The sequence below is a fragment of the Pempheris klunzingeri genome, chromosome 5, assembly GCF_042242105.1.
Source record: "Pempheris klunzingeri isolate RE-2024b chromosome 5, fPemKlu1.hap1, whole genome shotgun sequence".
NCBI lineage: Eukaryota > Metazoa > Chordata > Actinopteri > Acropomatiformes > Pempheridae > Pempheris > Pempheris klunzingeri.
The window spans coordinates 4663320-4683026 of NC_092016.1; the positions used below are offsets into that span (position 1 = coordinate 4663320).

General features: G+C 40.1%; 1 protein-coding gene across 1 annotated transcript in view; it reads right to left on the reverse strand.

The window, feature by feature from the left end:
- The window catches only part of LOC139201817 (alpha-1,3-mannosyl-glycoprotein 4-beta-N-acetylglucosaminyltransferase C-like), a 33687-nt gene extending 14821 nt beyond the window's left edge, over positions 1–18866 (reverse strand). Inside the window, exon 1 of the mRNA XM_070831243.1 lies at positions 18811–18866. The gene's annotated coding sequence lies outside the window, so the exon portion shown is untranslated. The remainder of the gene's footprint in view (positions 1–18810) is intronic.
- Between the last annotated feature and the right edge of the window lie 841 nt (positions 18867–19707).

The window sequence follows — 19707 nt, forward strand, 5'->3', positions numbered from 1 at the left end:
AAACACAACACACAACAATATTTTAAACTTTAAGAGATGTAGAGAGGAGCGCAGACAAGGAGCAGGAATATGTCTGTTACAATATGAGACGTGGTTTAAACCTTTTGTTTTCTAACCGCTTTGTTGTAAAAGAGTCATCATATTAAAGGTTTACAATTTTCTTTTTTGACTGATGCATAAAGAGGTTTGGCTCTTAATATTTGACACCGCGTGCCACTCTGTCTGTCTGAGGCAGGATTCAAACAGCCTGGTGATTATTAAGTGGTGTTCTGGATCACTGACTGACTCAGTCAGCTTTCTCTGCACAGTTGCGTGATGTCAAAGCCGAATGAGGGAAAATGACTGATTTGGGCGAGAAGCGGCGGACAGGACGTGGGTGGTGGTGTGTTCATGAGGGGTCGCTGAGAGAAACACGGTCACTTTGGAAACATTAATAGCCTCAAATAACTTTGAGAGTCAGGTGCCTTGCTCAAGGGCACATCAGAACTTTTCAAGGCCGACAAAAGCATCCAGACACATTTGTCTCTGCTGCTTCATGCAGAGGTTTTTACTGGTTTGCACCTGTTTTTTTTTTTTTTACTGGTTTTTCACGCTTACTGGCTTCAATGCTCTGACAGACAGTTAAAGGTTGTTTGTGTTAAGCACACACTGCATGTGTCATGTCTTGGTGTGGACTGAGCGTAGCGGTGGAAGAAGCACTTAAATCCTTTACTTAAAAGAAGAAAACTGTTTAATGTTCACGTTAGAGTGGTTGAATATTCCAATGTCAAAAAATGACTCCTGCTAATTTAAATACTGAAATAAACAAACTGAATACTGAAAAAACCTGACATAAGTAGGGAGTATAAAGTGTATGTACAATTCTGGAGATTTAGTTCTTTCTGAAAAGAAAAGACAAGAAGGAAATAAATATAGAAAAAACAAGGACAGGAGGAGGAAAAGAAGAAAGTAAAGCAGGGAAACCAATTAAAAAAGATATACATTTTTTATTATCTCATGTCAAATCAGTTAAAAGTAGTGGAGTTAAAGTAAAAGGAAGGAAGGACCAAAGGAAGCAAAGGCAAAAAGTCTCCCTAAATACTCAAAGGAAGCCTTTAACTGCACGCAGAATATGAGTTGGTTAACATCACATTAACATCTCAAACTATTTGGCCTTGACCCCTTCATCTGGGTAGGTGTGGGCTCTTTGTGCTAAATTCAGGGGCTGGAGGGTTTATCAGTACGTTTCCACTGCTGCAGAGAGAGTCCTCGTGTTATTTTTTAGTGTTACACGTCACAGACCTTCTGCTCATAGAGCAGCGTAAGCAGAAAAAAGCAACCACAGTGAATCTGATCCTTTGAGCTCTGATCTGCAGCCATGTGACTGTAGACTGACCCGTCAGACCGGACGCCGTGGGGCTTTTACGTCACTCTCCACGAGGCATAGCTCTGCGTATGTGTGAATATGTGACTAGAAAAACAAGGAGGACAATGCTCTGAGAAGCAAGTGGTGAAACTGCGAATTCAAAGGAGAATTTCAGTCTAATTTAGACAGTTTTCATTTAAAATGATCTTATTTTCCTAATGGAGCCATTTCACATTCATTAAACATAACCTATATGTGCATTCTGTTTTGAGTTCTGTTATAAAGATTTTATCACCTTTTATCAGTTTTGATTGTAAAATAATGATCAGTTACACCAATACGGTTAAATTAGGTACATGATTAAGTGATTAAGCAAAGGGAGGTTGAGGTCGGGGCCCAGGCCTTAATGTCAAATCACCTGATGTATGAGATAAATCCAAGGCTTTGAGCTTTGATCTGGCAGTGCTGTCCTCAGATGCACCACACTGCACATATCAACACACCGTTAAAAGGGGAGAGACAGAAGATCACAAACCAATTTGAAATTATTCAACATTAAAATAAAAAAATGTATGTCTTAGGAAGTTTTAAATGAAGTGCACTGTGCCTGAATGCGATCAGCATGTTTAACCTGTCTAATATGGTTCACCTTTAAAAATAACATTCATATAAAACATCAGTCTGTCTGGGAAGCTGGGAATATGTTGTGTGAACACATCCTACACATACAGTATCGTCACAATCACGATATGAATATGAGCCGGTCAGCGGACAAACGGCAGGAGATGGCTGCTGTGATCAGACAGTGATTGACAATGGGCCTCATGCAGCAACGGCGTCTTAAATTTCTCTTAAAATAAGATAATTAATCTCCAGATGCATCAAATCTGTTCTTAGCCAGGCGTGCTGAATGATGAACACCACTTGATCATAATTTGGAGGTGTGTGTGGAGGTGTTTGTAATTAGCCGTGGTAATGCCACCTAAACACTATCTAAGGGCTGGTGTGCTCCGTTCATTCCTAGGAAAGTTGCTGAGTGAAGACAAAAAAGTTCTCGGGCGTAAAAGTACCCTGATCTTCAGCACTGTTGGGCCGATCGAGCATGTGTACTAACCTCTCAGGACTACTAAGCTGGTTAGCCCTCTGCTAATTTGAATGGGGATAAGATTAATTCACCATTCGGCTCTTCTAGACTTTACAAATGTTATCAGACAATTAGATTAATTAGGTACTAATTTAGGTACTATTAAGCACTACATTAATTAAGTACTTTAGATGAATAATTTCATCAAATAGATCTTTGTGATCTCTAAAAATGCGTATCAAAGTACCTGAGAGCAGTTTGTAAACTATTCAGAAGCTGAACACACTCAATATCAACCACAGGTTTTTACAGTCCGAATTGGGATCAGTGAACCAATTTAATGATCCAATAATAATTTCTCTGAAGTTTTTATTAATCCAGATTTAATGATATTCATGGGTTTTCTCATGTTCCTCAATTTCAAAATAATGTTTCCTTTCCTTGGACATTTTGTGGCCAGTGAAAATGAGATGTTTTGTTAAGAGTGCTCTCAACCACTCTTATATTTTTCTCCATCTTAGAGAAGAGCAAAAATAAGAAAAACACCGGTGAATCCAAAAAATCCACGGGTACCAACTGAATAAGAACAAATCTTGGATACTAACAAAAATGAGAGGAAATGTGTTTGTATGTGGCTTCTTGCATGAGGCCCAGTGAGTGAAAACCATGATCTCTGCAGTATTTTGGTTCAGTTTCTGTCTGTTTATTAGCCTCAGTGAATTGAGACCGATGCCGAGCTTGATGCTTGGTTGGCGACACAAGAAAAGGACCGGAGAGAGCTGGTCTGACAACATGACGAGTCAGTGACCCTGTGGGTGAGGATGACCTGCATCCATTCTTCTTGTTGGCAGCTGAAGGCTTTCACTGTGTGCTACGGCCTGTTAGTAACTAGCCCTGAGGCTTAGTGGTTATTAAATCCCCAAGAGTACTACCTGTACCATGGCAAGATGTGCTTTCCCAGCTGAGCCCGAGATTTAAACCAGCAACCTTCTACTTTCAGACCGTTTTCTGTGTTCAGAACTTCCTCCAGTACCCTTTTAGCTGCCAAAGGAATGACACACTGCTGATATACCTGGGTGGAAATTTGTTTGTGAGGCCAGTTATGGAAGCACTCTGACTCATTAATCATTCATCGGGCAGAGGAGCGTCTGCTGAGAGCGGATTCTTGGCATTTAGACGGCAGGGAGACTACAGTAAACACATTTTGTGAGTGCTGCTCTGTGGTCCACATATAATCAATTCTCCTGTTATTGCGTTTCACTTGCTGTGGGGCAATAGAGTGAAGGGATATGATATCACCCAGGACTTGCCAATAATAAAATTCTATCAGCAAGAAAGCACCAAGGGGGTGCTGGGAAGTGTTGAGCCAGTCTCAACCACATTTTCAATAACAAACAGCCCTCCTGTGAGAAGTCAACAATGCCCCAAGGTGAGACGCACGCTATTTGTCACTCCAGACGCATGACAATGTGCGCTGCATAAATGCAAACTGTGTGCTATCCACCCGCAAGGGGAACTGAGATTTCACATCTGAAATGAAACTGCCTGAGAGGGAAATACAGAAGTCATTAGGCTAAGTATTCTCAAAGCCCATCACCTTCTCTCAGCTCTGTGGGAACAGGGGAGATCCATGTCGGAGCAGGCAGCAGTAACAAAAGGGCGCAGTCTCATTGCCACTGGTTTGGGAGGCACATATATGGGAAACAGAGAGATTTACTGAGGAGTTGCAATGGAAAATAGGGGAGAAGATGTTGGTCTCCATGGCAACGGGTGTAATGGAAACATCAGTGTGAGCTGAGTGGCATTGAGACGCCCTGAATCTTTGTGACTCTGAAGCGATACCGCTCGCTGTAAAATCATCCCACAGCTCGGCTCTACAGACAGAGAGCGGGAGGGAGGGGTGTCACAAAGCTCACTTAGCCGCTGGGAGGAAAAAAAAAATAAAAAATCCCACTTCTTTCCACGAAGATGATGATGATCCAGAGATATGATAATTAAGGTAAGCAGAGCTCGATTCACACCACAGCTGAACGAGGCCCAATTCAGATTTCCTCTCCCGTCGTAAGTGTTGGAGAAGGCGATGAATTGAGACGGCATGTGAACAGCATGACGATATACAGTAGAAAGAAGAATGCCATCTAGATGAGTCAGACAACGAGCTCAAACATGCTGTTCAAAAGAAAATGTCTCTCTCTTGATGTTGTCAACATGCAAAAAATGACAAGAAATATACTTTGGACCAGAGAGAAACAGTATCGCAACTTAACAGCTTCATTTCCTTATAATATACGTAGAATTTTAGATTCCGAATCATAAAAGACGACTTTATTTCCACAGCTTTGGCCATCGTTTCTATTGGCTATCACATCGTACTCACTAAAGGGAAGACTGCACATGACCAGGGCCTGATTTTCATGCAACACCAATAGGTTTAAGCACAAAAAGTACTTGGTCAGAGTTGGGGAGAGATCATGGTCGTGGTCGAAGACTGACGGTGTTTAACCCAACGGGGCAACAAACACCAGCAGTCTGATAACCTGACAAGCTGTAAACAAGCCAAGAGGATCCAAACATCTAAACGTTTGTTTCTTTTCCAAATAAGAGTTGTTGTTTTTTTTTTCAGATCTGATCTGATCAGCTGATTACTTCTCCATGTTTGTACTATTATTATTATTATTATTATTATTATTATTATTATTATTATTATTACCTTAGTTACTGTACTCATCACATTTTGTTTTATTATAATTACTTAAGTTTACTGTACTCATTTATGTTGTGTAGCTAATAATATATTTTAGAAGCAACAATTCCATTTTATTATTCTGAATTGTTGCAGAATTAAGTTTCATTATTATGACTCCATTAGCCTGTGTATCATTATAATTTGTCCCCCTGCCTCAGCGTAATTATTACAAGCATGTAACTGTCTCGCCGTGTTGATGCTGATTAAACAAAGAGAAACTTGTCCACTTATTACCAGCAGACCAGAGAGAGACAGGGGAACACGACCCTGTCAAGAACTCTGGGATTCACTTGCATAAAGTTAGCGGTTAATGTTTGAAATTAAAAACTAAAACTGGCTGTGAATAAACATTATAGTCAACTGAAAATGAAAAATAAAAGCTTGACTTTAGAAAAAAACCTAACTGAAATGGTATGTCGTGCTTACAAAATGAACTAAAATAAAAAAAATTTTAAATCTACTGGAAATGTGTTTAGTTTTGGACTTTGTCATTTGGGTCAAAAGTGTCAACACAACCAGCCTGTGGAGGCGTCGGTGCATCTGTTTACTGAGACTGGGAAGACTCCAGGACTGGGAGTCAGCTGCCTTCACAAAGTGTGGTGTAAAACCAACACTGAATTTATTTAATCTGCCCCTGGCGATAAGTCTCTATATCACAATAATAAAATCTAAAAATAAAGTTCCAAAATAGGGTTAGAGTGCAAAATGCACTTTTTTAATGCCTTTTCAACATAAATACGCCTGGAGACCACCAAACTATGACAAAAAGACCCTCCTCTCTCTGTTTCTCCTGCTGCATCTTCTAGTAAATGAGTGTGAAAACATGCAGTTGTAATGGTAATAGTAGTAATAGTAATGGTATCTGTTGATCATGTGACCTCCTCCAGCCTGTGCCCACCAACTGAAAACCTCCTGCATCCTCCTCCCTGACCACCATCGTGTTCCCTCCTTTACACCAGTAATCAGTAATGAAGAGCAAAGCACACAGATTGTTCTGTTCCTCGAAATCAATGTGCAGAAAGATGCTGAAAACAGCCAAGTATGGAAAAATGTGTTTTTTGATCATTAAACCATGTAAATCGATTGTAGTACCTCCTCCACATAAAAGTATGAACTCAAAAACGAGCATAATGTGGCTCCGTCACCCTGTGGGGTCGCATCAATCGCCCAATCACTCACTTCATACTTTTAATGATATCTCTGTAATGGATGTGTGTAGTGACTTTAAAAACCGTTCAGCTGTTAAAACAAGCAGAAATGTGTTCTTATAATCCATCCAGGTGCTCCATAATCCATTAAGGAAATAAAAACAACAAAAGCTTATTTCTTTAAATTTATGTAATGCTGCCTATACAAAAAACGATTTACTGTTTTGATGAATGAAATCGCTGGCAGCCATGTTGGCTCTCGTGTCCAATCACAGGCCGTGTTATTAGGTGGTGGTCTGTGCACAAAGCACAGCAACAGGCCAAAATGGTGAGTTACCTAAAGCCATCTATGCTGTGGCTGGAGTATATAGACATATATTGACCTTCAGAGAGTAAACGTGTCAAGATAATTATCCTGACAATAAACAATAAAACAATAAAAACTAAACTCAAGCCTCTCTGGAAACAGAACAAACGTTAAACACAAATAAAGATATAAGTTGGTGAAAAATACTGAACTATAATGACTCATACATTATAATAACAGCACCAAGCCTGCCCTTCAGACTACATGTTCATTTCTCTCCTCACGTCCATCATTCACTAGACATACGGTCATAATTCCAGTCATCACCAGCTTGGGTGTAAAATTGACTTTTCTTACTCTTTGAATGCTTCCTGTCATCGCTGTCAGCTCATGTTTATATAAAATAATTTGACTGCATCCAAGCATAGACGAGAACAGCGATCCGAAAAATCACACGGGGGCAGAAATTTGGAACCGAGCCCGAAAAGGCCATGTTGTGAATGGAGCCCGAGAGTGCAGAGCAACAAAACCATCATTACTCAGGTGCCTGCCAAGAGTGTACCAGAGAAGCTGCTACTATAAGATGAACATAATAGGATGCTAATAAATCCTCTGGAGATCACCGGGAGCTCAGAGTGATGTTTCCCAGAATGCTCATCAATCAGACAAGCGAGAGGTTGACTTGCTCTTGGAAGGCGTCCTGTTTCAGCACAGCTTCGCTTCGTTTAGAGTACAACCCACTCTCATGTTTGTCTCTAGGATCCCAGTTTGATGTAAATAACCGCCTTTTGATGACTATTACTACAATCTTTCACCGCTTCACTGTTACTCAAACTGGCAGCACTATTTGCCTCCGACGTCACTGTCTGATCAGGCCGTCTCTCTGCTGTCTTTCTTCTCTAGTCTTGTCATGCCTGAGACGTTTAGGTTTGTATACTCAGCGCTCTTCTTGTACATCTAATAAGCCACTTCAGTGCAGCTAAAAGGATGGTTCGGGTTTTTTGACCATGATAAACATTGAACCTCCCATTGTTATTGTCAGCATGTTTGCAATTAGCTCAACGCACGCTGTGCCTTCATACATTAGCGTGGCTACATTACATCTTATTTCCGATAGCGGTTCCCTTTTTAGCTACGTTTGTATCTAGTTTGAGAGGCTTTTTTAAAATTGGACATGAAACCTAAGAGCTTTGTTTGGAGCACGCTTTGGTGTGTTCCTCAGCTGGTGGAGTTAAAAGCCCTGCACAGAGCTAGCAAGTGGATTCTGAGTTCAAATTTCTGAGGTTGAGAAAAACTAAACTACCGTACTAAACTATTGCAAAATAAACTTTGATGATTAGTTTCTAATAATCTCTGCAGTCCATCCATCAGAGGGTTTCAGACTGATATCATGAGGCCGTTTCCTTGTACTGACATGATAATGATCAGTAACCACAGGCTCAAAGGGAGCTACTTCTTACCTGATTACAGCCGGTTTTAAATTATTATGACCCTTACTTCCAGATGATGTTATATTTTTTTTTTTACAAATGTGACAAAATGAGCTTTTACGTGTGTGAAAATGTCACATAAAAGCTTTTGATCTGTTCTGACAGAAACTGACTGAGTTGTAATGGATTGGATTGGATTAGATTTGATAGAATTGGACTGGATTGAACTAGACTAAATTAGATTAAATTGGATTCGACAAAGAAATAAGATGATTAAACCTAAAAAAAAAAAAAAAGGGGGGGGGAGGAAATCAGATTTTATCCAAGAAGATAAAATGAAAAACTTCCATTATGTCCACTTTGGTCCACATAGACAAGATATAACAAGCTCCACCAAACACAATAAAAACACAAGGAACTGGATAAATCGGAGTGATAGAAAACATCAGTAACTAATTGATAATGTATCAATATTTAAGAGGTATTTAATTATCTGGAGTGTACCGTATTAACACTGCACCATCCTATTTAGAGGAACATTTCAAATTGTACAGCTTATTACATTATCTATGAGGTAATAAGTGATTAGCTCCTGTACGCCTCCCTGCTCCAGAGAACAAATGCAAATTACGTCATTAAACAAGTTCATCTACATTAAAAAGACGTTTTTCTGCGTTCGATTTTGTTGTTGTGTTCCTCAGGATTAGCAGAGGACGGTGCTCAGCCTCACAGTTTACCTTTCAGACTTGAAAGTGGAGATATGGATGTGCTGGAAGAAAACATTTTTCATTTTGTTTGTTGAATTTCTCTCTTGGCTGAGAGCAGCAGCAGCAACAGCAGCAACAGCAGCAGCAGCAGCAGCGGCAGCAGCAGTGGTGTTGACGGCGGCGTCTCTCTCCGCCACAGTTTTTCTTTACCAAGAAGCTGTTTTGATGAGAAGAGAATGGGAGACCGGAGAAGGACCTCGAAACTAACCTCAGCTTCATCAATTAAGCTTCACCATCTGAAGCCACTCTCATTTCCAATCTGAGGGCTGCATGCCTGCCTGGAAGAATAATGAGAGGCTGACTCTGCCAGGGGTTTACTCCCACTACCAGCATAACAGTTCACTGCAGGAAGTGTAAACAATCTTCCCTCTCCTCACCAGATCAATTCTAATTTTGTTCCTGGAGTCAATATGCTCCTCATATCCCTCTTTTTCTTCAGCTACTGTATTTATCGGACCTTTGTGTGCATGTGGAAGGTTAAATCAAATCTCATTTTCTGACTGAGATCATGATGTAAAATGTACATTGATTGATAAAAGCAGTTTTTTCCACTTCCATAGTGGGATTGGAGCTGAAACCTTTTCTTGTTCAAAGGCACTGCTGTGACGCATTTGTCTGGTCCACTGTGAGACTATTTCTTTCCTTCTTATCTCTTACTGGGGCATTAACGCACACTCCGATTTGTCTCTTTTCAGGAGCACCTACTTCTACAAATGCTGCTGTAGCCTCCACAGAGACACTCAGAGGAAGAAAACTCAAAGTCTCATTTAGCAAATTCGCCAATACCACTCAAAAGCCATGTTTCCATCTAACGTGAAGCAAAATTTAAGGGACTTTTGAAAAAAAGAACAATGTGAAAATGTGAATTAGGCGCGTCTGCATTAACTGGTTCATCACTGGCCATGTTTAATGCTGTCCAGAGATGAAATCAAAGAAATGTAATGATTTTATTGCACAGATAAAGTGCCAAGACGCAGACACAATAGAAACAGCTGATCAGTCATGTAAGTTAAACGCTTGTTACATCAGAGTTTAGTCAACAACAACATGTCTCTATCTCTCATTCTGTACATGAACAAAATCCACGTTTTTTTTTTTTTATTCTGTAATTTTAATCAACCTTTTCTAAAGTGCTACTTCAAAAATGTGTTAATGGAAACAAAGCTATAGAGTCTGTTTTCATGAGTATTTTCAATTCGTGCATATAAAAAAACGTGGAAAAGATAAATCATAGATCATGATGTAGTAAAAGCATGTGACTTCCACTGAAGAGAAAAAGAACAGACGATGAAAATTTCATGAATGAAACTTCTCACTAGAAAACAAGCATAAATACCATGTTTCCATGATGTTTTCTACGTGGGTTTCCATAATTTGACTGTCTCTCTTAATTGCATAATCGTATTGTGCCATCTTCTTTTGCAACGATCACCTGTTTATCTCCATGAACCAAATCTGTAACCTGGTTACAGAGGCGCAGTGAATATCGTCAAAAAATGTCGAAGCCACCTCTCACCAGCTTTTGATTACAGTGCTGTCATAATAATAACAAATGCATGACGTCAGTTAGGATATAAAACCGGAGCATGAGCTGCCTCAGCACTGAATAAAACATACCTAACAGGACATTAGACATAGAAACAACATACAGGCAGCAGTAATACCACTAGCTTAGGGCAGACATTTAACATAGTTCCAATACAGAGCAGAGTGTGTAGCTATTGCTAATTTTCAACTCTCTAGTTGGGCTTTTACACGTACAGTGTAGCTAAAATATAAAGATGTCTGTATCGTTAAATCACATATTTTTTGTAGTAGAAGAGCTGATAGTCGGTCTGCTTTGATCTTTGATCCACCTGGATATGAGACGTACTGAAAGACAGATATGAGACCTTTAGAAATAGAGTGAGAACCACGTAGTCTGAGAATAATTTGGTCTCCGGTCGATTTTGGTCCCGGGTCGGATGTCAGTCACGAGACAGAAGATGCCAACACAGCAATGAAGTAAACCCTCACTTGCTTCCCACCTACAAACACTAATAATTGGGATGCTGAGTCCAACAGAGAGATCACTCCGCTGGCGATCTGAACATGGGTCTTTGCAAAAGAAGGCAAGTGTATTGTCCCAGTGCTACCCATGCTCCACTCAACAAAGCTGTTAGATTTGTGATTTATTTGCCCTGCCCACAAACTGGACATGTCAACAGGAGCAGGTGAACGGTGTCGAAATAGAATATCTACTTCAGATTTATAACAGCAACATTACATTAGTGTAGCAGACCCCTTTTAAAATAAGTGCATTCAGCCAGTGTAGGAACTAGAAGAGATGTCATCAAAAACTGTGAGTGCACTCACACCTCTCAAACACACAACTAATTGCGTGTTCAGTGCTACACTACAAGTGCTTATAATTTCTCTGTGTAACTACGGCTGAAAAAGGGAACGACTTGTCCTAAACAACAGCAGTGACAGCCAGTAAACATTTCATAACAAGCCAGCAGCACAAAAGACCTAAAGAGTAATATGTATGCAGCAGCTAATAATACAATAGTAGCAAAATAATATAATAACTGATCCTCTCAGCGGGTTGAAAATGACTAAAAAAGCACCAAATAATAGATAATTCAGAAATATGTTCTGATTTATTTGGTGTTTATTATATAAAGTGTGTTTTATTAAAATATTTCCCATCAATCACCTGGCATATCACATATAGACATTTTCTCTGCTCTGTTTTCCGGGGACCTTGGCCTAAAGACAACTGGATTCCCACCAAAGGATCTGGCATAAGAAAAAGAAAAAGAAAAAGAAAAAGAAATGCAATGAAACAATTTCCATCGTAATCCATTTTAAGTCTGCTGGGAGTTGCATTTCTTCCACATTCAAGTTGTTCCAAGAATGAGGTGAGCCGGAGACTCTGTGCTGGTAGAAAATAACACTCAGATGCCATCCACGATGATCAAAAGGTTCTGTCAAGAAACTGTGAAACTGGGTCCTCCAAAGACGGGGACGCCTAGCAAGCGTGCCACCTTCAGAGGAGACAGACTGAGCTTATTAAGACCTGAGGAGCTGTGTACGGTGTGTAGCTGTCTGCTGGGACACTTTAAACATTGCAGCTGCTCATACCTCGCACCATCTTACACAGAATAACTTGGAGAGATGTTGAATAAAGCTCACAAAAAAACAAAACACTGATCCATTACCAAACCTACCCACATCAACTTAAGAGTAATCTGCTTTATATTATGAACGCCTGTTTGTGCTGACAGAGGGAAACTGTCTGCTGCTGAAATATGTCTGTTTGAAACTGTACCATACTGCTTGCTACCTTTTTTGTACAGTTCTGTTGAGTTTAGTTATGGTGGGAAATCTCATAATCACTCATAATGGCATGTTTAGTCCACTGTAAGAGGCTGCTGGGAGGAATGTCACCACCACATAGGAACTGTGCAGGGCGAATGTATTAATGAGAGACCATCTTGTGATGGGGTCACGCCACGAAAGCCAGCCTTGACACCAGATCAGTGTGTGTGTGTGTGTAGGCATACGGTGCAATGCAATATGTGACAAGAAAGAAGTGAGTTTAGTGAAACAGCAGTGTACAGAGTGCATATATACACGGTGTACAGAGTGCATATATACACAGTGTACAGAGTGCATAGATACAGTGTATGTCGCCTATTGTTGAGCTGAAAAGCCTGGCCACACTGTGATCAATGATTTTTCTAGAAAGTTCAGCTTTCCTGAACTCTGAAGCACAAGTTCATTCCTTAGACTGACAGCAAACCATCTTGGCAGTAATGAGTAAAGGAGAGCCGTAGATTCAAAATGACGGCCGCAGCAGCGAAGCAAATGTTCTGTCAACGAGCGACCTAAGCTAACAAGCTAATGAGCTAACTAACTGACTGTAAGCTCCTAAGTTTGTAGTGCTTTATTTTCCCTCTAGAGTCACTTTATTGAATTTTATTAAACAACGTGGTGCGCAGTGGTAAAAAGAAAGCCATGTGGTAGTAAACAGCAGTAGAGAGAGAACAGAGAGAATCTCAGGAGGTGTTGTGACTGACCAGCGCTAACACAACCAGGTTAGCTTGTGAACACTGACATTAAAAGAAGCAGACGTAGCTTCTGGGATACCAATGCTGAAGTGCCTTAAACCTGCATTTTTCCTTATGGCCAGTGGTTGCAGAAGAAGTCTGATTGTATTGAAGTCTATGAGAAAATGAGCCAACTTCTCCCTTGATTTATTACCTCAGCTAACATTTTCCCTAATGTGTTTATGATCTCAGTCACAAGTTTCAGGTCCTCTTCAATACAGCATGATGTTCATTTAGTAAATTATGGTCCCATTTAGAGTAAAACAGCGGGGTATACTTTAGGACAAGCTACCGTGTAACTAGCCAATTAGAGGCTGGTCATGCTTAAACCTAACCAATCAGAACCAGGGCTGTGGATCGAATGTCAATTCTGGTTCCAAAACCAAGATGGCGACGCCCATAAAGCCAAACTCGAGGCCTCAAAACGGCGATGTACAAGCCAATGGGTGACGTCATGGTGCAGACGTCCACTTCTTATACACAGTCTATACTTGTGGGTTAGCAGTTAGCTCGCCAGCTACAGCAGTTCCCCAACTAGCCCTATAGGACCACTAAGCTTTCAGCCTCACCTCCAGTATATTGCAAGAACAAGTCACTTTGTGGTGCAGCTGCTGGTTGAATCTATGTTATGTACATATGACGAGGTGTTGCTGCCGCCTCTGGGAGTGTGTCACACCACTACCAGCTTCCACTGCACTACAGCTGCATAGAAATCACACCCGTGTGATACTGTTCAGTATTCCAATGGAAAACAAAAGCGGGAAGACACTGTACCATAACCACAGTAGGACAGGCTCTGTCACAGCACAGTGCAACTGCAGAGTAGAAATGGAAAAGAAGAAAATTGAATTTGAACAAGCAGGCAGGAGTCTGTGATGAAATCCTCTCTGGGATTTGCAAAGCAAGGTAAAAGCGAGCTCTGAATGTCAAACGCTTATCTGATCCAATTACTGACGGGCTTCAGTTTGTGTCAAAGAAGAGGAGGCATATCCGTGCTAATTAGTGAAATAATCCCTGATCTGAGTCACTGTCGTAAGCGCGGCACACACCATGTGTTGGGAATTTGACTCGTGTGCTCTTCACAGTTCACCAAGTTGCTGATATAAATGGAGGATTGATAGGCTCCCATCTGATTGTCCTTCTGGCTCCAAATTGATGACACATTTAGTGATTATTGAACTGTTAAGTGGCTCATTGCTCATTACCATAATATGACTGATTATTTTTTTATTCACTTCGTGGTACAATTTGACTGCTATATAGTTTTGTGGGGATTCATTTCTTGCAGCTAGTGATGTGCAAAGCAGTTCTTTTCAATATCCCAAATCACTAGTAGTTTTGTCCAAAAGATTTGCTCATTGAGTTGTTTGGTGCGTGACCAGTGCTGTGTGAATAACCCCTAATGCTCCTCCATTAAAATGAGACAACTCTTCCCTATGTAACCTTTAGTTTACACCATTAAATGGTCCCTCCCTCCCTTTTGCCTCAGCAGCATCACAGGCAGAAGGCAGGATGCTCTAAAACCCCATTTAATCCTGATTTGAAACATCGCTGATTTCAGAATAAATTATTTTTTTAAAAACCTAATAAAATCAAGTCTTTGAGCACAACAATCACTTGAGTTTGAGCAGCACTGTTGGAGGAGCTGCTGAGCGCTTGATTATCTGCTTCTCTGGCGGATGGGTGGTGTGTTGGGACGTCGGTTCTTCTCCTCCTTCAGCCCCACATGACTTTGTCATAATTACTTTCGCCAACAGAGGTGAAAGTGGATATTTGAATCATTAGACACGGACACCCAGCTCACCTCTTTTCATATCTGATATCATCATACATCACCATTTGATATCGTCTCTAAAAGTTAACCTTCAGTGTGGAGGTGGATCACACCGTGAAACACCAGACACTTATCCAAACACCAGGAATATCAATTATGACAACATAAAAACAGAAGATCTTTATTATTATAATTTGATTATATCAAAAAGTTATAAGTAGACTTCTTTTTGGGGCCAGATTAGTGCTGTAAAGTGCTTTTTCTGTCTGTTAAGCAGCTTAGCATTATAACATCTCTGTCAGAGGATAAAGTTGCTGCTGTTGAAGTCCTGCACAAAACATTACGGCGACTTTAAAGCACTCTGCTGAAGCTCCTCACTGGGTTTAAACAGACAGATGTCCATCCTTCATGCTTTTAAAAAGCCAGAATAAATGTTCAACCTTTACTCAAAGCTGAAAGCAAAAACGTCAATATGTTCTATCCATAAAAAGTTCTTGTTGCAAACTACACTTGTGTATTGATTTGACAATTCTTGGCTACTAATGGCTGATTGTGAGCATAGTGTGTGATATTTTTCGCCGATAACGGGCATAAAGACATGTCTGATTGGAGTGAGATTCCCATTTTTGAGAACAGGATTTAATGTGGGAGCATGTATGAATGGGCCCATTTAACTGCAATCTTAACAGAGTGAGAAGCCTCAGCTGAGTAATTTTAGTTTAAGTAATAAAAGTTAAGCTAAATTATCTTTTAAATAAAAACTGAGAGAGGGAAACACTGATTTTCCTCTTTGCTTGCACATCAGCTCCTTGCAGAGTCAAAAAGCTAAACTATACAAATTACAACACTGCTACAAATTATCTAAATTTCTGTTTTAGTTTATCGTTTTTCGAGTTTAGTCTTTTCCTTTGGCAAAAACATTTTAAAATGTCCTTGAGCAAAAATCCTAATAACAGTTCTGAGAACTCTTAGCAGGCTGAGATGCATTTCAGAGGAGAAAAAGATGACGTTAAAAGGAGAAAGTGTGTCCAGAATGGCTGTCTCTGTGGACTAAAACATCCACAGAGAGTACGACTGGAATTGGGCAAAATCGAGACTTGGTTATTAAAATGTGACAAAACGCATGAAAGAAATTTGCCAATATTAGAAAATATAACAAGAATTCAAAATGTTTTACACGATGCGCGAGGTTGGTACCCCGATGCGTGTTATTTGATGAAGGCTTTGTACTTTGTGTGTGATTAATGCCTTCAGATATGCATTTGCTGTAGTCTGAGTGTTTCCGTCGAGAACAGGCCGGTCAGTGATGTCTTGCTCTGCCCAATGAACTACACAGCACCAGCAGTTTTTGGCACCGACAAGAGAAATCGAGAGGATTATGTGCTCCGCCTGCCAACACAGTCTTTTGATCAGAGGCCAGGTAATATCAGACAATCTACATTAATCCCACCATCTCTATCTCCTCTTAGTTGCTGTTCTCTTCTCGGCCTCCCCTTTTACCAGGTTGTTATCAGTCTGAGGGATAATTAAGCCTTGTGGGACTGCTGCAGGCTTTCCCCTTCTAAGTTGTCAAAAGTTAGAGGGAGGCAGATCAAACGCCTTTGAAACACAAGAGAAAATAAAAAGCTAATCTACCAGAGACGACAGACAACAGTATTGTTGAAGATACTTTGCTTTCCTTTGACTCTCATCTTGCACTTTACAGATTAAAGTAAACTCAAACTCTGAGCAGAGTTTGAAGTTGCAGCCCTCCAAACAGATGTATGACACATGATGTTTGATACTGATCAAAAACATTAGCGCCGAAAATTAATCAAGAACAATTTCATTTAGCAAAAATGTAGCGTCTCAAATGTGAGAGTTTGCTGAGTTTTTTATCGATTCAAATTTAACATTTTGAGGTTTTGAACTTTTGGATATCCCACGTCTTTGGGAAATTGCAACGACAACTATTGCAAAATTGGATAGTTCGGTGGCTGCCTACTGTAGCTACATTCATTAAAAACATAGACTGTATAAAAGAAGTGGACGTAGCCTCTGATTCTGAGGAGTGAAGCTAATGCGGAAGAGCCTTAAACCTCCATTCTTTCCACTAGCCAGCAGGGGGCAACTCCACTGGCTCCAAACAGAAGTCTGATTGTATAGAAGCCCATGAGAAAATGAGCCGATCTCTCACTTGATTTATTTATTTTTATTGACTTATCTGATCTATTACCTCAGTAAACATTTTCCTGATGAGTCAATCGTCAAAAGTCAAGTCTTTTTCAACTCAGAATGATGTTCATTTAGTCAATTATGATCCCATTTAGATTGAAATGGACAATGAAGCAGGGTAATGCTTTAGGGCGGGGCTACATTGTGATCATGGGCAGGTCATGCCTTAATCTAGCCAATCAGACGTGGAATGAACATCACATCTGCTTCAAAGCCAAGATGGTGAAGTCAGTTTACAGAAATAACAAGTCATAAAACAATATATTCCTTTGTTGTTTAACTAGTCGCTCCTACTCCTGTGAAAGTATCTTAATAAAGTCCAACTTTCCTTCCCTGTCTGTGACATTAAGCCCTAAACCCATTGGGTTTTTCTTGCTAATGTCTGAATATCAAACAGGAGAAGGGGACTATTTTGATTCAATTTAAAATAAACTATAGTATTGGTGGTCAATAATAATGAGCTCACCCAGTCACCCTGTGCAGCAGTTCTAGCTCTCTGGTGTCATTTTTGGACAGCAATGGAGCTCTGAGGCACAGAGGAATGAGATATATGCGTCAGGCTTTGGGTGCACAGACAGTATTTTTAAGTAGGCTCAGCACTTCATTGTTTTTTCTATTCTCTCAATATTCATGCAGAATCTGTCTCTTTCTGCTTTCCTGCTTCTGGGGAGGTCAGAGGTCATGATCACACCCTGAGAGTTGCTTCAAGGCACACCAGTTCAGCGGCTGCCTGCCAACACGGATTTTACAAATCTCAAATCACATGTCGCTGCCAATGCAACAACAGATTTTCCTCTTCTCAGGGTCATTTCATGTTTACTGATGCTAAAACCTCTCCCATTTATCGCAGTGAGGTACCTGTGATTGTTCCTGCTTGGAAACACAGTTTGGATGGTGAACACATGCCGTCCCGAGCCAGAAGCAGCTGTTTAGATGAATCATTAATGCACGCGTATGGTGGGGTCTCTCTACAGCAGATCAGTGAACCAAAACAGGGGAGACTTTTTAATTGTTAAAGTTGCTGTAGTTACAAAAAGCAAGTTCTTTTGAATGATTAATGTTATGAACCTAACATAAATGATTTGTCTAGTTCTTCTTCGACTTTTGCTTGAGCTAACCAGATAACCCTCCTTTTGGGAAGTGATACAGAGCAGGCGGTATGAGACGAGGTGGTGCCTTCCTCCTTGTTAGCAAAATGACCAAAACACCCCTTGTACAGGAACATTCAGATGTTGTATCGTGTGACAAGCACACTCAAAGTACTCAAAGCACATTGAGGGGGAAAAATCTCTGCACTGCAGGTCATGTGACCTATGATCACAGGGATTAAAGCAAAAAACAATTTGGGGCCTGAAATGTTGCCCAGGATGAAATGCGTACAATGTATTGAATTGCATAATATATGAAATGAGAACGTTCAGCAGGACTCGCCTCATCTTTTCTGTCCAAGGATGCCACAACATCTGGTTGAAAGGTCGGCAAATAGAAGATGGCTGATTATACACGTTCAGGGATACTTGAAGCAGTGCGACTTGTCAAGGTCTTACTATTTTGGCACCAAGAGAAGAAACCTATATTGTAGCCTTTATATTCTGTAGAGTAAAGTCACCTTCATGATCAAAGTGACAAGCAGAAACGACACTCTGCTGCCTGTAGTATTCCCATATTATTATAGGAAGAGGAGGAGGGGAGTGTGTTTCTGTGTGTTAGAAAGTAAGAAATCAACTTTGGGTGATAGATGAATATTTTTATGAAAATATTAAAAAACGTTTTCTTTTTACCTCAGTTTGATCAGAATCAAATGTAAAGCAAAAGAAAGCTCAAAGAATGAATAAATGTCTCATCTGAAAACTTAAGTACTTTGAAAATAGTGCTTGAAATCTCTGAACTTAGACTCGTACCTGCCTGCTGATGTGTTCAGGTTGTTTGCTGTTTGTGGAAGGATTTCTTCTGTTCGCTCTGTGGCCTGGCATGGACTGTTAATCATAAATTGAGTTAGCCTGAAAAAAAAAAGACAGAAAGAGAAGGAAAAACAATATATGGTGACGCATTCTGGTTTATAACTCCAAACACTGTAATGCATTTTCACCCACACTCCCTCTAATGAACTGTTTGGCCATTCGAGACAGAGGACTGCATGTTCAGTCCGACTTAAGCATCAGACTCTCACAAACAGAGCATCCTCCAGTGAAAATGCTCTTTTCCAAAACACCGTGTTTAGACAGAGAAAAAAAAGGCTCATTATCGACCATCTCTAAAACAGCGTTGTCTTGTTATTTCCATCTTTATATTTCCACTAGAGTGTGTGCAGAATCTTCTAGGATACTGTTCCCTACAACTATTACATAAGGAATTTATATCTTTATATACTGGCACTGTACCGCCCATCTAAACAACAGGTGCAATATGCAAATAAGCATTACCAAACTTACATATATACATATATTTATATAAGTATCTTTTTTCATATTCATTATATATAATCCTGTAAACTGTATTTCTTTTTCTGATTCATATTTTTTATTATTCTAATTAGTGTTCCTTCCATTGCACATTCCCCAAGCATTGAGCAAATAAAAACTTTGGCCACTTTCACACACAGCTCCTGGTAAATTAGACGACCTTTGCCCCAAACAGGGACACCACGTCTTGAGGTAGGAGATTGGCGATATCTTGAACATTTATTCCTGCTCCCTTTCACACATGACCACATGCAGGAAATGTTCCTGAACATTTCAGGAATAAACTGTAGGTGTGAAAGGGGCTTTGGAATCTTGATTTGATTTATTTTAGCCGTT